A 20329-nucleotide genomic window follows, 5' to 3' on the forward strand; every position below is an offset into this window, starting at 1 on the left:
GAAAATAAAGAAAGGGGTGGGTAGAGAGTTAAGTTAAAGAGAAGTTGCCCAGAGGGGCATAGGCGAGTTGGTAAGGCCTGAGGTGACGTGAGAAGAAATTCCCCAGCGTTGCCGGTTCGATCCTCGTGTGGAGCATATTCCTCATTAAAATATTTGGGGGTATGCTCTGGGGGTTGGACCATGTTGTTCCCTCCCTCAGGTCCCTGCCTGCTCGTGCACATCCCTCGATTTAACCCCCGCATGAGCCAATGGGCCTCTGACTCATGTGGGATGGGGTCCCCTTCGGGGTCAACCCTTTTTTTAAGTTAAAAGAGAAGTTTGGTAATGGGGAGTTTAAAATAATTTGCCCAACTTAAATTTGATAATATGGAGTATCAAAATAGGAAACAAGACAAACATTAATGACCAAATTTATAATATATATTCCTATAAATGAAATGTGTTACAGCTGTTCTTTTGTATATGTATATTTTTGTCATAGAGAAATCTATTTAATTTATTGTGTTTCACAAAGGTGTCACGCTCATTTGATTTCTGCGATATTGATTTCATAGACAGTAATAAGATAGTTTCGAATCAAGAACAAATTAACCTATATGGGTCACACGCGATTTTGTGTTTATTGGCATTTTAATGTTGACTTTATATCGAACCTGATTAACAAAATCTATTACCAAAACATAAAATAAAGATTTCCCAGAACTTTAATTCTTAGTTAATCTTTATAATTTTTACCGACCATATTTTATAATCTAGTATATGCTTGAAATGTGCAATTTAATTAGTGGGATGGAAAGGCAATAAAATTAAATGATTATTAAGTTCATGAGGATGTTTCCTCGTCTCCTTCCTTCATCGATTTTATAATCTTTCTTACACTAGACAAGCCACTGACAAATTAAAGGCTTATCTAGAAATTATGTGGTTGTATTTTATATTGAAGCCTATGTTTTTCTTCTGCCTTTCTCCCCCAAAAAATTATTTGTTCATTGTTGGCTATCTGACATACAATTCCTAATTGATTCCATTATTATTACTTTAGATGTCTGAGATGATAGGCTAATGGTGAAAATCGTTCTTCGATGCGAAAGGCATGAGCGAACAAGTATAAAATATCATATCAGTTTGATTATTTAGTATAATTAATTTACTCAATTATTTTCAGTATTTGGATTTGAATTAGTCTACAATTACTTACGTACGTTTCCATTATTCTGAATCCTCACCTAATCAATTTTCATAAACTTACATTTCTTGTCTTACAACTTAAATGGTTTTCATTTTTACCATACGGTATCAATCAATACATGATTTTAGAGCATTATTTCGCACAATTAATTTTTGGATTTATTTCTTTTAATTTTTATTGGAATGTTGACATATATGGTATAGAAACATAAGTAATTTTTTATGAAACAGCTGTTTCACGGTGTTGTCTCATTATTTTTCAACGGCACGTGAAAACATACATTGTAGTAAACAGAGATCGAGGTTGAGAAGACAATGCGAATTGGTGTAATAAAACCGTTAGTTGTCGACATTATGACAAAAAAATCATATATATATAGTTATCGAGTTTTGATATCATAGACAACCATCATGAGCACTTACATGGACAACAGCTAACGTGACAATCACTGATTGGAAGTACACGGTGTCACGTCAGCTGTTGTCCATGTAGATGCTCATGGTGGTCGTCCATGATATCAAAATTCTATAGTTAAATCTTTTAAATTATTTTTCCTTTTTACCTTCACAATCTCCTCTTAATATATAGAGTAATCAAAACGTGAGATATGTTATATAGTTTATAAAAGCACATTTTAGTTGCATCATATATGACCTCCAACTATATTTGGTAGAACAACATGCTCTCTATTATGTAATCGGTATTAATTCAAGGTTACTTATTTGACTATGTCGAGTTTCAAGATGCAAGTATTAGAAGATATATAAATTCTTAGAAAACAATAACTATATTTTTTGGGCGAGGGACCGAAATATCGTGCCAATTTTAAATATTTGAGTTATATTTTTATTATATGTTATATTTATTTATTAAAGAAGCGAAGAACCATTGGTTAGATGATCAACTACTAATAAAATCTGATCTGTTTAATTATACTTTAGATCAACTAAAATATAGTTCAGTCATGCTGTAATTTTAATATTTAACGAGATCAGCTACTGATAACATAGAACTTGAATGGAAAATTTTGTCTAGGGGTCTTAAAGAACAACATAAACAAAGAAATTATTTAGTTTTTTTTTTCTAAATTAATTATTTCATTTGTAATTGGGCTTTGTCATAACCCCAAGTCAAGTCCTTATCGCGTCTTATATTAAATTACAACAACCAATTATATGACATCTTAATTTCATTGTCAAACAACTGATCCTAAATTAGCCGGCCCAATATATAATAAAGAAATCAAATTAAGTTACATGCAAGATATTATCACACAACTAAGAAATAAGGATTAAAATATGACATCAGTAAATATAAACATAGAAAATTTATATTTGATTCTGTATTTAAGATTTTTTTTTCCGACTACAAGAGAATGTATGATTTTGTCTAAAAATTTTATCTTTGTATTTTAAAACTGATTCTCTTCATATTGATAAGATTTCAGTTCTTTTAGCTCGATCAAAAGATGACCGAAGAGAGTTATGGTGGTGGCCTTGTCTTGTCTGCCAGGAGTACCGGCTTGCGGTGTAGGCTCATGAGAAGCGCGGCCAGCTTGCTGCCGGTGCTTAGCATATATGGGGAGGAGTTTAATTTGAAAATGCGGAAGAGTCCGCCGCCATGCGGAAGAGTCCGCCGCCATGGAGGTTGGATTTCGACGTGCGGTGTAGAATGGAGAGCGAGGCAGGGTTTCGGCCTTTTGGTGGAACGGAAACGAATTCATATATGGATGGCATTTTCTAAGGATAATATGGAGAGATTAATGTACTAGGTGTGTGTGTGTGTGTTGTGATTGAGTGGAAATTAATGAGCGGGCCTTTGGGACAAATGTGTTGTCACATGTAATGTAGAATTGTAGAAATGTTTGGAAATGGTATAAAAACCAAAAGAAAAAAAAAAGGAAACTTAAATGTGAAATTTCAAAAGGGATCAAACACTACAAGTTTATAAAGATGTCTATATATATGTAAAAAAAATACATTTTAATTTTGTAGTACTTTCATTGTGAGTGTTTGATAATGGACTGGTATGTGGCGGGGAAAGGGAGAAATCATCACTACGAGTAATTTGTTAACATGAGGTTCAGGGTTCACTCTAGCTAGCTAGTTAGGTCGTTGAGACTTGAGATGGCAAGCTTTTCCGTAGAATTAGGTTTTAGTGGTGCATGGAGTGAATAGTATATTTTTTAAATTCATATTTTCAGAAATTTTGTTGTCGATGACGAATAGTGATCTTCGCTGCAAAAATACGGGGATCGACCGGTGTGTTCGTTCGCGAGTGGACGCCTTGGTTCATGAACGGATGCATGTCAGTTCAGAAAAGATACAACTGTTCGAAATCGTCTCTTAAATTCTATATATATGTCGTATCATCAGATTCAAAGATATGTTTTTTCGGTTGTTTTCTCCATTATATCCTGAGAGAGATTTTCTTATAATTCAGAAATATTTCTTAAAATATAGCATTATAAAATGTGCCTTGAAATCAAAATTCTTTACATTATTTTCGAAATTCTTCAACATCACAAGAATTTATATAATATATCCTTGGATATCTTGCTAATTAACTAAATGCTTCGAATTATTATTATTTTTAAATTAAAATGTCCAAAAGGGGGCCAAACTAGTGAAGTTTGCAAAATTTTTATATATACTATTATATATTCAAATATTGATCATGTTGAAAGATCAATTTGATTAGTTTGATTACAGTAACAAAAAATATATAGTTGTTTTATGATAACTCGTTTTTGTAAGTACAATATATAGTAAATCTCTTTGAAATTAGGACGTACGTAGTTAAAATGTAGATTCACCCAATGAATTCGATTCCAAACTCAACAAGAACACAATCGTCTATCCAACAGTAAACCCGAAATCACAAACACCACTTCTTGATAAGAACTCAACTACAGAATATGATAACTCTAATGAACAACACAAAGGACACAATCAATTACGTGGTTCAGTCATTTGCATGACTTACATCTACGGAGGAACCCCAGAAAGATTTATTGAATCACCACTGAAAGTTTACAATACAAGTTTTCGAATTGAACCAAGAATACAACAAGATCTATACACTCTTGGCTCCTATTCTTGCTTTCTCTTCTCTCTGCCTTGTATTTCTCTTTTCCTCTCAGTCTTGATCGTAAGTTTTGATTGTAATTGCTTGTGTATATCAACTACCCAATCTTCCAGCTGACTTTTTTATTCGATCGGTTGAAAAGCCAACTGCTCTTAACAGAATCTTGAATTGTTACTTGGGCCTGAGTCTATCCAGTCCACTAAGATAGATGATATTGGGCCATCACACATCAAGATAACTTCACACAAAAGATTGGAGACATAGTCCAAGCCCAACAATCTCCACCTTGGATCCAACTTTTGATCTGGAATTCCTCTCCAAGCTATCTTCAATGATTCTCACTTGGCTTCACTGCCTTTACCAAGTCCATGCAATAGTTGAACTTAGCAAGAGGCAGAGACTTTGTTAGAGCATCTATTGGATTATCCTCAGTTGCAATCTTCTCTAATCCCACTTCACCTTTAGTTAGCATGTCTCTTATAAAGTGCATCTTCACATCTATATGTTTAGTCCTTTCATGGAATACCTGATGTTTAGACAAGTAAATAGCACTTTGGCTATCACAATGAACTGTTATTTTGTCTATCTTGACTCCAAGTTCATTAACTAACCCCTTCAACCATACAGCTTCTTTCATTGCTTCGGTTAAAGCAATATATTCAGCCTCTGTGGTTGAGAGTGCCACCACAGATTGCAAACTTGATTTCCATATGACAGCAGTACCATATAGAGTGAATATATATCCAGTGAGAGACTTGCGGGTATCGGTATTTCCAGCAAAATCAGCATCTACAAAACCAACTACTGCACTGTCATAATTGGTTTTCTTTTCAAATCTGAGACCAATATCTGAAGCACCTTTTAAATACCTTAGAATCCACTTTAAAGCTTCCCAGTGTTCAATGCCAGGGTTAGCCATGAACCTTGATGCAACACTCATGGCATAAGCTAAATCTGGCCGGCTGCAGACCATCCCATACATCAAACTTCCTACCCCGCTGGCATAAGGTTTGTTTATCATTTCTGCCTTTTACTCATCTGTTTCAGGACACTGACTTTTGGAAAGCTTCAAGTGCTGTGCTAGTGGAGTGGATACTTGCTTTGACTTATTCATATTATACCTTAACAGTACCTTCTTAAGATATTCTTCTTGGTTTAGAAAGGTTACACTTCTCTTTCTGTCCCTCCTGATATCCATGTCAAGAATCTTTCTTGCTTCTCCAAGATCCTTCATCTCAAATTCAGATTTGAGTTGAGTCTTTATCCTTTTGATTTCTGACTTACTTCCACTTGCAATGAGAATATCATCTACATATATCAGTAGATACAACATCGTTTTGTTTGAGCTTTCTCTGAAATAGATGCAGCTATCATACTTGCTTCTCTCAAAACCAATGTTTAGCATGAAGTCATCAAATCTTTTATTCCATTGTCTTGGACTCTGTTTTAGTCCATATAAGGATCTCTTTAGCAAACAGACTTGATCTTTACTTTCTGATTTTGTAAAGCCTTGAGGTTGATCCATATAGATCACCTCTTCTAAGTCACCATGCAAGAATGCTGTTTTAACAACTAGTTGCTTCAACTCCAAGTCATACTGAGTTACCAATCCTAGCATTATTCTTATTGAGCAGTGCTTTACCACAGGAGAGAAGATTTCATTATAATCTACCCCCTCTACTTGTGCAAATCCTTTTGCTACTAACCTGGCCTTATATTTAGGACCTCCACTTCCAGATGCATCTTCTTTAATTTTATAAATCCACTTGCACCCTAAAGTCCTCTGTCCTTCTGGCTTATCAACCAGCTCCCATGTTTTGTTCTTTATGAGAGATTTCATCTCTTCCTCCATGGCTTCACTCCACCTGCTTCTGTGTTTACTCTTCATAGCATCATTATATGAGTTAGGTTCATAGCTTTCTAACTCTTGAGCTACTGCCAAAGCATGCCATACAAGGTCAGCTTCACCATACTTCTTTGGAGCTTTTATTTCCCTCCTAACTCTATCCCTTGCAAGGTTATATGTGCTTAAATCCTCCTGATCATGTTCTTTAGATTGATCATCTTCATGATCTTGATCAGGAAAAGAATCATTTCTTTGAAGCTCCACCTCAACTGGAATTTTATCTGAGCTGATTTGTTCTTGATCTTTATCATCTGCTTTCCAGGTGTATCCTTTTATTGATTCATCAAAAGTTATATCTCTGGAAGAGAAACACTTTGGTCCTTTCTCTTCAAGATTCCATACTTTGTATCCCTTCACACCTTCAGGATACCCTATAAAGATACATCTCACTGCTCTTGCATCCATCTTGTCTTGCTTTAAATGTGCATAAGCAATACAACCAAAGACTCTTAGTGTTTTGTATTCAGCAGGTGTTCCTTGCCACATTTCCATAGGAGTTTTGAAGTTTAGAGCAGTTGATGGACACCTATTAATCAGATAAGTAGCAGTAGATACAGCCTCTCCCCAGAATGATTTTGGTAAGGATGCATTGATCAACATGCATCTTACTCTTTCCAAAATTGTCCTATTCATTCTTTCTGTCAGACCATTTTGCTGTGGAGTTCCAGGTACTGTCTTGTGCCTTGTGATTCCTTTCATTCTAAATAGCTTATTAAACACTTCAGATAAGAATTCTAAGCCATTATCAGTCCTTAGGTGTTTCACTCTCCATTTTGATTTGTTTTCAACTGCTTGAAGCCAGTCTTTAAATTTTCCATACGCTTCATCTTTTGACTTCAGAATGAATGTCCATAGCTTCCTTGAGTAGTCATCAATAATGGTCATGAAGTATCGTCCACCTCCATGAGTTACTGTCCTTGATGGACCCCAAATGTCAGAATGAACATATGCAAGAGGATGCTCAGTAGTATGTTTTTCTTTAGAGAATGAAACTCTTCTTGCTTTCCCTAAGGCACAGCTTTCACATAGCTCAAGTGTCTGAATTTTATCTCCTGCCAGAAGACCTTGCTTTGATAGTTCTTGAAGACCTTTTTCACTCACATGTCCCAACCTTAGGTGCCAAAGTTTAGTCATGTCTTCTGTTCGAACACTTGCTGTTGTGCCAACAATTGTATCACCCTTCAGAATGTATAGGGCATTAAGCTTTACAGCTTTCATAATCACCATTGACCCTCTGGACACTTTCAGTTGTCCCTTGTTTGATTTAAAAGAGCAGCCTTCTGTATCAAGGGTACCAAGAGATATAAGGTTTCTCTTTAGCTCTGGTACATATCTCACCTTAGATAACAACCTATCCACCCCATTATACATTTTGATCCTCACTGATCCAATTCCTTTGATTTTACAGGCTTTGTTATTTCCAAGAAGCACTACCCCTTGATCTAATTCCTCTAGTTCCTCAAACCATGACCTTATTGGACACATATGAAATGAACAACCTGAGTCTAATACCCACTCAGTGTTTGTGTCATGGTTTGATACTACTAGTACCTCTGCTGACTCATATCCATCAGATACAACAGCAACTGATCCATCTTCTTTTGGAGTATCATATTGCTTGCCCTTTCTTTCTGGACAATTCCTTTTGAAATGGCCCTCCTTATGACATATAAAGCATTTCAAATTTCCAGTGTTTCTCCTCTAACCTCTCCCCTGGCTTCTGAAAGAGTAGGTGCCCGGTGAGCCAACTTGTGGCTAAGGGCTTTGATGACTCTATGTATAAACAATATTTTGTTTAATATAATTTACACTTTTATAATGGCGTTTACTTTATCTTTTATCATATTATTATGTTGTGACATACTATAAGATGTTTAGATGAAGACCTTGAATATACTATAGTGTATGTAAGATGTGGTGGCACATGGGGATGGCTATCATGAAACACATCTTATAGTCACTGTATATTCTAAACAGTTCCTAGTCGATTGAGCCGTCCGTTAATAAGGATAAGGATCGCTCGAGATTGAGACTAGCATTTGCGATGCCGAGTACCACGTTTCATTGGTATGGAACATAGAGATGTTCAAAGCATGCAAATGGATATTCATACGATGAATGATCGAACTACCCTATCCGGACTTTCCAAGTGGTTATCACTTATCGAGTGGATAAAGTCCGCGGTTTTGGTTGTACACCATTAGTCCTTACTACTTGAAACATCATTGAGACTCTATATGCTAGTACTGTGCTTTGACTCGTTTACCGACTCTATTGGGGTCATCAGGTGTCGGGATTGGGTACAGTTACGACACATATAGAAGTCGATGCTTTGTTGTCAAGGATTCACCACATACTTGATAGTGTGGATATCCTATGCAATCTGAGGAGATATTAGTGTGACGAATCTCTGGCCAGAGTACATGATGTGTTTTAAGAAATGGTTTCTTAGTAGCACATGCGATGTCACTATTTGATCTTCAAGATGTATTGCATAGTTATCGAATCTCAAACGACTCTCGATTTACCAATGGTTGTTGATTCGATCGGGATATATGGATGAAGGGACCGTACTGTACGCTAACCAAAATCTATTGGTTCTTGCAGGCACTATCAGTGATACCTAGGGAATCATGGGGCGATGTTGCTAGGCGCTCTTACCATGATTCGATGGGCAAGTCGGAAATTGTTGTTCCGAGTCACAAGGAGTTGTGAGCCCACGGCTAGCTGTATCCCTGAACCATTGAGGGTCACACAAGTAATGGATTTTTAATCCCCGTTGAGATAGTTAAATTTAAAGAGTTAAATTTAATGAACAAAGAAGTAGGACTTCTTATATCAGAGTAAAAGAGTAAGATTTCCTAAAATGACATAGGGATGGGCATTTTTGGAAATCACTGAATTCGGATTCAGAAAATTTATCTTGACTTTAAAAGGTGCAGAAATAGTTTCTGTGCACATTGGTGAAATTGGTTTATCAATCTGAGTCACGATGAATTTTATATTAATTTCTGAACATGCGGGCTTTGCTTGTCAGACTTGAACTTATGACTAATGGGCCCTAAGCTGTTAGCAGCCCACATTATAAATAAGTTATTGCAGTACAGAAATTACACAACAGAGGTCACAATTTTCGAAAACCCTAGCTGTTTTTATCAAAGTGGCCGTCGCCCCCTTTCTCTCTCTGCTCGAAAAATTCCAGCCTGTGAATTTTGAATTTGCAGTCTGGTTTAACGGATCAAATTCGTTAATTCTCTTCGTAGAAACTTCTGATAGATTTTCTAGTGCAATCTATCAGAGGGATTAAACTTCTGTTCGTGGACCTGATTGAAGAATTGTTCGTCCATCAGTTCCTGGGATATACAACAAGAGCAGAGTAATCTGTTGGTGTCCATAATCTCGTTTCGAGATTCAAGGTAAAAATTTAATTGTTATTTAATTTTTACACGCACAATTTAATCGTAAAGTTTTGATACCCATGATATGGAATCGTTCCATATAAAATTTTAAAACTTCCGCTGCACCGGGTATCAATTCTGATTGATCTGATCACCATTCTCCAACAGTGGTATCAGAGCCAGGTTGCTCAGATCAAGCGATTAAATTAATCAATTGTACAAAAAAATTTTAAGCCTCGGTTTTTGAAACAAAATAAAAATTAAAAATTTTTGACGGGCAAAAACACGGGCAGCGATTGGATCGCTGCCCGGGGCAGCGCACGGCTGCCCGGCCCGAGCCCCTTTTGGGCGAGGGCTGCCCGGGATCGTCCCGGGCGGCCCGGGAAAATTTATTTTTTATTTTAATTAAAATTTTAATATGTTAAAATTCTATTTTTGGTCCGATCGAAAATTGTTTTTGATTGGTCCACGAGGCGTCGGATCGAATTGTTCGAGTCCGAAAATTTTAAAATTGATTTTTGGATAAATTTGAATTTTTGGAAAATTTATAAATTTTATCCGTTAAATCAGATTTTATGAAATTAATTATTTTTGGTACAATTGATGATAAGATATGATCTTATGGATATATTGAGTAAAATATGATTTTATGTATAAAATTGGATTTAAATGTAAAATATGATTTTATTTGATAAAAAGATAAAATACGATTTTGTATGTAAAATAAGATTTTATATATGGAATATGATTTTATCCTTTTTAAATTTAATTGCCATTGCATGTTATCCAATAAATTAATTTTGAATTAAATATTATTGGATAAGGATGATCGATTGCCATGACCAATTTTGTAGGTGTATGTTAGAGAATTTACATTTGTTTTTATTGTTGTTGGATTTATTAATGGGCCTGGTTTATGGCCCAATATGAATTATCATATGTAATAAAAGTGGGCCTGGTTTATGGCCCGTTTCCACCCCTTAAAATGTATCCCCTACTTGTCATAGTTATTTATTGTAAATACATTAGACTTAGTGGGAGATGAAGATTTGAAGATGGAGGTGGGCCCAGCAGACAATAAAGACTGAAGAAATGTAAATTGGAAGCTCAATGTAATAGTATTGCATTGCATACCTGCATATTACCTAGGATTGGACTTAGACTCGTGATTGGCAACCACGGGTCGATTAGAAATGGAATCGATCATCCTATATAATATATGATATTATCGTTGTATGCATGTTTTAGACTAAATTGTATGAATTCCGCAAGCATACAAATTTTAAATGATGAGACAAATTTTCAAAATTAAAATCCCTCATTTTAAATATGATTTAAAATTGATATCAAGATAAATAAAGAAAATTTAAATATTGTTTAAATGTTCCTACCTTTCATCAACGATCAATGTATGACATGCTACCCGCGGATACGGTCCGGCTCATATTATTGGGGGGCCCATTCGTCGGAAAGCTGTACATTGGATCGACACATGTTGTAAGTTGGGTGGAACTCCCATGGGATCGGCTCATATTATTGGGGGATCCACATGGCGACCGTCCATCACAACTTAATATTGATGGGTCATCTTGACATGTCACAATAAACGGCGTCATATTATTGGGCCCTTATTGGACATGAGGTAAAAACGTGGAGGTTGCTTTGGAAGCAATTGGGCTCTACCTTTTGAAAATTATGGTTGGCTGATATTATTCGGGACCATAGTTTGTCAATTGGACTCCATGTTCCCACTAAGGAAAACAGTTTCCCGTTTTCACTAGAGGGTAGTGAAATCGTTAAAATAGTGGGAGTGAGATTCATAAAATAAATTTCGCCTATTTTATGTCTTAGTAAATTAATTAAACAATCACTGATTATTGTCTGTTTCTTTTCAGTATTTCATTAAGATGAATTCGCGCAATCCACTATTCTCTATTCTCGAACAAAATAAACTGACTGGCGCAAACTATACGGAATGGTTCCGTAAGTTGAAGATTGTCTTGACCTCGGAGAAGATGCTCTACGTGTTAGAAAAATCTCCTCCGAAGGAAGCACCAGCTGACATAAGTCCGGAAGAGTTGGCCAAACTTGATACATGGTGGGAACATGATATCAAGGCCAAATGCTATATGCAAGCCTCGATGTCTGATGAACTCCAGAGGCGATTTGAGGATACCGTGAATGCTGCTGACATTCACGTACAACTCAAGGAACTTTTTGGGGCTCAATCGAGAGCTGAAAGGTTCGCTACTGTAAAAGAGCTAATGACGTGTCGCATGCGTGAAGGGACTTCGGTCCGTGATCATGGAGTACGAGTGATTTGGCTCATTCAGAAGTTGGTAACGCTTGATTTGGTATTGGAGCATGAACTCAATGTGGACTTATTACTTCTCTCTCTTCCTTCATCGTTTGACGGTTTTGTGGTGAATTTCAATATGAACAAGATAGAGGCCTCACTTGAAGAGATGTTCAATATGCTTGTAACATATGAAGCCACTTTAAAGAAGGATAAACCAGTTCTCTTGGTGGGCTCCTCTTCTTCAGCTAAGAAGGGGCCAAGTACAAAGGGTAAGAAACGTTCTGCCCCATCCAAGAAAACCGGACCGGAGAAGAAGAACAAGACAAAGGCTTCAAACATGGAAAAGTCCAAGGATGTTTGCCATCACTGCAAGAAACCCGGTCATTGGAAACGTAACTGCAAGGAATATCTAGAGCAGTTGCGAACTGCGAAGGGTATGTTCTATATTGAAATAAATGTTTCACTTAATACTACTTCTTGGGTATTGGATACCGGATGTGGATCTCACATTTGCAATGATTTGCAGGTGATGACAAGAAGTCGCAAGCTTAGAATGGGTGAGACCCAGCTGAGGCTCGGAAATGGTTCTAGAGTTGAAGCCAAAGCTGTGGGAGACGTTTATTTAATTTTGCAGAACGATTTTAAGTTACTTTTGAGAGATGTTTTATTTGTTCCAGATTTGATTAAAAACATTATTTCTGTTTCTATGCTTGATAGAGATGGTTTTTCTTGCAATTTTGTGAATGGGATTTGCAATATTTACAAGAATGACTGTTTGATTGGAAATGGACAACTTGAAAACGATCTATATAACTTAAAATTAAAAGACGTTCCAATAAATTATGTTGATAAACCGGTAACAACGAACAAAAGGAAAATCGATAGTCAAAACCCGGCAAACCTTTGGCATGCTAGGCTAGGTCATATTTCCTCAAGGAGGATGAACAAGCTAGTGGGAGAGGGCATGTTTGATATGTCTGATATTAACTCTCTACCTACTTGTGAGTCCTGCCTGAAAGGAAAAATGACTAAATCTCCTTTTAAGGGGAAACCTGAGCGTAGTCAAAATCTGTTGGATTTGATCCATACAGATGTTTGTGGTCCATTTAGAATTGGTACTCAATTTGGCCACACTTACTTCATTACCTTTACTGATGATTATTCAAGGTATGGGTATTTATATTTAATGAAATATAAGTCTGAAGCATTTGAAAAGTTCAAAGAATTCAAGGCTGAAGTAGAAAACAAGCTAGGTAAAAGTATTAAAGCACTTCGATCGGATCGAGGTGGAGAATACTTAAGTACCGAGTTTTTGGACTATCTGAAAGAGAATGGGATTCTCTCTCAATGGACTCCTCCTATGACACCTCAGCTGAATGGTGTATCGGAGCGTCGTAATCGAACTTTGTTGGACATGGTTCGATCCATGATGAGCTTCACTGAGCTTCCACCTTCGTTTTGGGGCTACGCGCTTGAAACGACGGTATTGTTGTTGAACAACGTCCACACCAAAGCAGTGGATAAAACACCATACGAGTTATGGAATGGCAAAGCTCCTAAGTATTCGTACTTGAGGATTTGGGGATGTCCAGCTTACCTGAAGCAGACAGTGGGAGATAAGTTGGATAGTCGATCCACCTTATGTTATTTTGTAGGATATCCGAAGAATTCAATCGGATATTATTTCTATCATCCTACTGAAACAAAAGTGTTTGTTTCAAGGAATGCCACCTTCTTGGAGAAGGAGTTCTTATTTTATAAGAAAGGCGAGATGATGGAACTCGAAGAAATTCGAGAAGAACCCGAAATACAAAATAATGATCCCATACCTCAAGAATATTCAGAGGACACGCCTATACTTAGAAGATCCGAGAGGACTTCTAAACCTCCTATTCGATATGGTCTTCTTCTTGAAGGGGATCAAGATGAACTCGACGTTGGATGTGATCCAAGAAACTTCAAGGAAGCAATTTCTGAGGCGGATTCAAATTTATGGCTTGAAGCTATGCAGTCGGAAATAGATTCGATGCATACAAATCAAGTTTGGTCTTTAGTAGATCCTCCCGATGGAATTGTTCCAATAGGGTGTAAATGGATCTACAAGAGAAAGCTTGGGCCTGATGGTAAGGTATTGACCTACAAGGCACGATTGGTGGCGAAAGGTTATACTCAAAGACAAGGAGCTGACTATAATGAAACCTTTTCACCAGTTGCAATGTTCAAGTCCATAAGAATCCTTATTGCCATAGCTGCTTGGTATGACTATGAGATATGGCAAATGGATGTGAAGACTGCATTTCTTAATGGAAACATTAAGGAAGAGATCTATATGACGCAGCCTGAGGGATACACATCCATGGGAAACGAGCATAAGGTATGCAAGCTTCAGAGATCGATCTATGGTCTCAAACAAGCATCAAGAAGTTGGAACCAGAAATTTGATGAAACAATAAAGGATTTTGGTTTCATCAAGAACCCGGAGGAACCGTGCGTGTACAAGAAAGTAGTTAAGGATGCTGTGACATTCTTAGTACTTTATGTTGATGATATCCTACTCATTGGGAATGATGTAGGGATGTTGCAGTCAACAAAGATATGGTTATCAGGTAGATTCTCGATGAAGGATTTGGGTGAGGCATCCTATATTCTAGGGATACAGATCTATAGAGATAGATCTAAGAGAATGATAGGACTCACTCAAGCAACCTACATCGACACCATATTGAAAAGGTTTTCAATGGATGGGTCCAAGAGAGGACATCTACCTATGTGTCATGGAGTTTCTCTATCCAAGTCTATGTGTCCCAAGACTGATGAAGAGATAGAGAAAATGACACATGTACCATATGCGTCAGCCATAAGTAGTATCATGTATGGGATGATATCTACCAGACCGGATGTAGCATTTGCTCTGAGTCACTAACCAAAATCTATTGGTTCTTGCAGGCACTATCAGTGATACCTAGGGAATCATGGGGCGATGTTGCTAGGCGCTCTTACCATGATTCGATGGGCAAGTCGGAAATTGTTGTTCCGAGTCACAAGGAGTTGTGAGCCCACGGCTAGCTGTATCCCTGAACCATTGAGGGTCACACAAGTAATGGATTTTTAATCCCCGTTGAGATAGTTAAATTTAAAGAGTTAAATTTAATGAACAAAGAAGTAGGACTTCTTATATCAGAGTAAAAGAGTAAGATTTCCTAAAATGACATAGGGATGGGCATTTTTGAAAATCATTGAATTCGGATTCAGAAAATTTATCTTGACTTTAAAAGGTGCAGAAATGGTTTCTGTGCACATTGGTGAAATTGGTTTATCAATCTGAGTCACGATGAATTTTATATTAATTTCTGAACATGCGGGCTTTGCTTGTCAGGCTTGAACTTATGACTAATGGGCCCTAAGCTGTTAGCAGCCCACATTATAAATAAGTTATTGCAGTACAGAAATTACACAACAGAGGTCACAATTTTCGAAAACCCTAGCTGTTTTTATCAAAGTGGCCGTCGCCCCCTCTCTCTCTCTGCTCGAAAAATTCCAGCCTGTGAATTTTGAATTTGCAGTCTGGTTTAACGGATCAAATTCGTTAATTCTCTTCGTAGAAACTTCTGATAGATTTTCTAGTGCAATCTATCAGAGAGATTAAACTTCTGTTCGTGGACCTGATTGAAGAATTGTTCGTCCATCAGTTCCTGGGATATACAACAAGAGCAGAGTAATATGTTGGTGTCCATAATCTCGTTTCGAGATTCAAGGTAAAAATTTAATTGTTATTTAATTTTTACACGCACAATTTAATCGTAAAGTTTTGATACCCATGATATGGAATCGTTTCATATAAAATTTTAAAACTTCCGCTGCACCGGGTATCAATTCTGATTGATCTGATCACCGTTATCCAACAGCTTCTTGATCTTGATGTGAACTTTTTTCCACTATAAACCCTTTTGTCTGATCTACCTCGAGTAGTAAGGCTTTTCCCTTGAGGTTCAGTACTTGCATTTGTTTTTCTTTGGAGTTCCTTCGATTGTATTGCAGACATTACTTTCTCCAAAGTAATTGTTTGCTCTCTACCATATAACAAGGCATCTCTAAAGTTTTCATACTTTTTAGGCAATGCATTCAACAATATTAGAGCCTTGTCCTCTTCTTCAAGTTTAACCTCAATATTCTCAAGATCGTCAAGAATTTTGGTATATTCATCTATCTGATCATCCAGGGCCTTATCATCTCTTATGATAAACGAGTATAGCCTCTGCTTCATGTATAGCCGGTTAGCCAGTGACTTTGTCATGTACAAACTTTCTAGTTTGTTCCACGCAGCGGCTGCAGAGGTCTCCCTACATACTTATCGAAGGGGCTTGTCACCCAGGCACAAGATTATCGCACTGTGTGCTTTATCCAACAGTTCAATCCTGTCTTTATCATCAGTAGACGATCCTTCTGACTTCTGTAGTGCATCTAACCATCCCTGCTGGATCAAGATGGCTCGCATCTTGATACGCCAAAGTGAGAAGTCATTCTTTCCCGTGAATTTTTCTATATCGAATTTCATTTTTCCAATTCCCATTCGTGAATTCGATTCCCACGGACGGCGCCACTTGTAGATTCACCCAATGAATTCTATTCCAAACTCAACAAGAACACAATCGTCTATCCAACAGTAAACCCGAAACCACAAACAACACTTCTTGATAAGAACTCAACTACAGAATATGATAACTCTAATGAACAACACAAAAGACACAATCAATTATGTGGTTCAATCTTGATCGTAAGTTTTGATTGTAATTGCTTATGTATATCAACTACCCAATCTTCCAGCTGACTTTTTTATTCGATCGGTTGAGAAGCCAACTGCTCTTAACAGAATCTTGAATTGCTACTTGGGCCTGAGTCTATCCAGTCCACTAAGATAGATGATATTGGGCCATCACATATCAAGATAACTTCACACAAAAGATTGGAGACATAGTCCAAGCCCAACAAAATTTATATAATGACTACTTTGAAATCAGCGCGTCCATATCCAATGAACAATGAAATTGCTAACCCATATCCCAATCATTGAGGAATTATCTTAAAAGTCAGTATAATCAACGTCAAAATATGAATAATAATAAAAGCCGTGAAAGGACTCGAGCGATTCAGAGCAACTGAAGTGTTTTTGAGCATTCGAGAAGCACTTAGTTGGCTTAAAGATCTTTCCTTCTCGAATATCATTGTGGAATCAGATGCTCAAACGGTGATAGAAGCTTTGAAGAATAGGAACCCAGATGTTTCTAGTGTCGGGTTAATTGTGGAAGACTGTAGATTCCTAGCTTTGGAATTGTACTCTTGTAATTTTGTTTTTGTTCGTAGATCAGCGAATCAGGCGGTTCATAAACTAGCCAGAGCAGTTGGTTCATTGTCTGGTCGGGAAGGTCGAGTTACTCATTCGCCTTCCCTTATTTCGGTTGTGGTTGGTTCTGATCTTTAATATTACTCTCCTTTGTTTTCTATATGAAGTGTTTATTCCTCTAATAATAATAATAATAATAATAATAATAATAATAATAATAGTAATCCTCCCTATTTACGGCTTGAGCTACCCAGAGACAGAGTATGTACATTCCTCTGGATGTAGACATAAGATAAAAAGGTACTCTGACCCCAAAGCTTTTGGGAGAAGCATTGAAATCAACAACAATAATAGAGGCTACAAATTTTGTTGTCTAGAGTCCTAGACGATTTTAATTAAAATGTTTTTTGAATTTTTTTCACAATTAATAATTCAATTTAAAAAAATGTGTATAATATTTTTTATTTCTGGATGGAGGATTCAAGATACAACGATATTCATCCCTTATATGTGAAGAAAAACAAAGGAAAAAAGAAATCTAGCTTGCTTTTGGTATTGCCATTAGCACATTAATTAGCCTTTATATCAATGTTTTCATAACCGGATCGGTGATCGAACCGGTTTACCTTGAAAAAATGGTCAAATCGGTCGGACCGTTTTAACCGGACGGTCGAACCGGAAAACCGTTTATATAATATAATATAATTAATAATATATTTTAAAATTTAAAACCAAAAAGATGTATATAAATAGACAAAAAAATATATTTATCCTAGTTTTAAAAATAAATAACAATAGAAATATATTCAAAATATTAATTATAGTTATATATAATTTTAAAAGTAAATAAATAAATTAAAAAAACTTTAATAATACTAAAATAATATTTTTAAGGATGTACAAATTCCATTAATAATGTATATATAATAAAATATTAAATTAAATTTTTATTTTTTTAAAAAAAACTAATTTTTTTAAAAAATAAAAAAAATCAAAATTCCGATTAGACCGGTTCTTGGCAGGTTCTTGAATCGGTTCTTGGCCGGTTCTTAGCCGATTCGACCGGTTCTTGACCGGTTCTGAATGGTTCGACCAGTAAAACTGTTATTTGGGGTATTCCAGATCGGACCAGTGACCGGTTCCTGGTCGAACCGGTCGGTCCAGTCCGGTTTTGAAAACAATGCTTTATATAAAATGCTTTGGCCAAAAACTATTAACTATACATTGAGGTGCACCCCCCTCATCCCTCCAACAGGAAGGCATTTTGGGAATCTGATTCTATCTCTATTCATTCCGTTTGAAAAAAGGAAAAATACCAAAGAATCGATATTTCTTTTAGTTGTTGAATCTCTCTTTGATTGATCAATGTGTGATATTCTGAATCCTCGTTACTAATGGCATCCAAATGATCTCTCGATTGATCAGAAGATCCTTTCGGTTGGCTAGAATCTATCATATGGATAATACCCAAATCATTCGTCCAAGGGTTCACATCTCAACACATATGCATAATTAATATTATATGATTGACATGACGAATCATAAATTGTTAGATATCCTATTAGGTTAATACCCTTAAGATAGGTTGAACTAAACCCTCTAACAGTTCCCACCTCTTGTCAATTTCCACTTTACTATGCCAAACAAGTGATTCTCCTTTTCAATCAAAGTCACATTTTCTTTGAATAGCATATGCATGTCACTCATAACATTTCACGGATATAGATCGGATTTTTGATAGCGTGCTGTTTTATGTGTCATGCTTTACTTTCTTCAAGTGTCTTGGTTTTTTTTCCCGTAGCTTTTTTCAATATAAACAAGAACTATTGTGCTCGAAAAAATGTCAAAGCATTATGAGCTTATGATTCTGGTAAAAGTTCTGTGGTGGGCAATGATTTTCAAGGATGTAAAGTGGCTGATTTCATTAATCGTGATGGTCATTGGGATGACGCTAAACTCAGAACTGCCTTCCCTAGTTTTGAAGTTGAGGAAATTCTAAATATCCCTTTAATTTCAGGGGGAAGGGTGGATCGTCGCTATTGGAAATGGACTAAAAATGGTTGTTATTCAGTGAAGACAGGTTACCAACTTGAACGAGGAGTTTTTCTACCTCACACGAACCGTTCATCCAGCTCGCTTCATTCGTGGTGGAACACTATCTAGAACCTCAAGATTCCGCCCAAAGTTAAGCTTTTCATTTGGCGAGCTGCACTAAACTTTATCCCTTCGGAACTCAATTTAGCAAGACACCATGTCCCTGTCTCGGGAGTTTGCTCTGTGTGCAAAAATGGTTTGGCATATGCATGTCACTCATAACATTTCACGGATATAGATCGGATTTTTGATAGCGTGCTGTTTTATGTGTCATGCTTTACTTTCTTCAAGTGTCTTGGTTTTTTTTCCCGTAGCTTTTTTCAATATAAACAAGAACTATTGTGCTCGAAAAAATGTCAAATCATTATGAGCTTATGATTCTGGTAAAAGTTTTGTGGTGGGCAATGATTTTCAAAGATGTAAAGTGGCTGATTTCATTAATCGTGATGGTCATTGGGATGACGCTAAACTCAGAACTGCCTTCCCTAGTTTTGAAGTTGAGGAAATTCTAAATATCCCTTTAATTTCAGGGGGAAGGGTGGATCGTCGCTATTGAAAATGGACTAAAAATGGTTGTTATTCAGTGAAGACAAGTTACCAACTTGAACGAGAAGTTTTTCTACCTCACACGAACCGTTCATCCAGCTCGCTTCATTCGTGGTGGAACACTATCTAGAACCTCAAGATTCCGCCCAAAGTTAAGCTTTTCATTTGGCAAGCTGCACTAAACTTTATCCCCTTGGAACTCAATTTAGCAAGACACCATGTCCCTGTCTCGGGAGTTTGCTCTGTGTGCAAAAATGGTTTGGCATCCACATGTCATTCTATATTTTTCTGCTCAATTATTCGATCAGTGTGGAAGCAAGGGCCTTTCTGGTCATTCCTCCGTGAACGTCGTGAGTCTTCTTTTATCGATATCGTTCTTGAACTCTCTGAGACAATCTCTAGGGTTGATTTGGGTTATTTCTGCACATTATCTTGGGCGGTGTGGAGAGAGTTATGCCGCATAAAGCAT

This window comes from Henckelia pumila, chromosome 4 (genome assembly GCF_033568475.1).
Source record: "Henckelia pumila isolate YLH828 chromosome 4, ASM3356847v2, whole genome shotgun sequence".
In the NCBI taxonomy this organism is placed as follows: Eukaryota; Viridiplantae; Streptophyta; class Magnoliopsida; order Lamiales; family Gesneriaceae; genus Henckelia; species Henckelia pumila.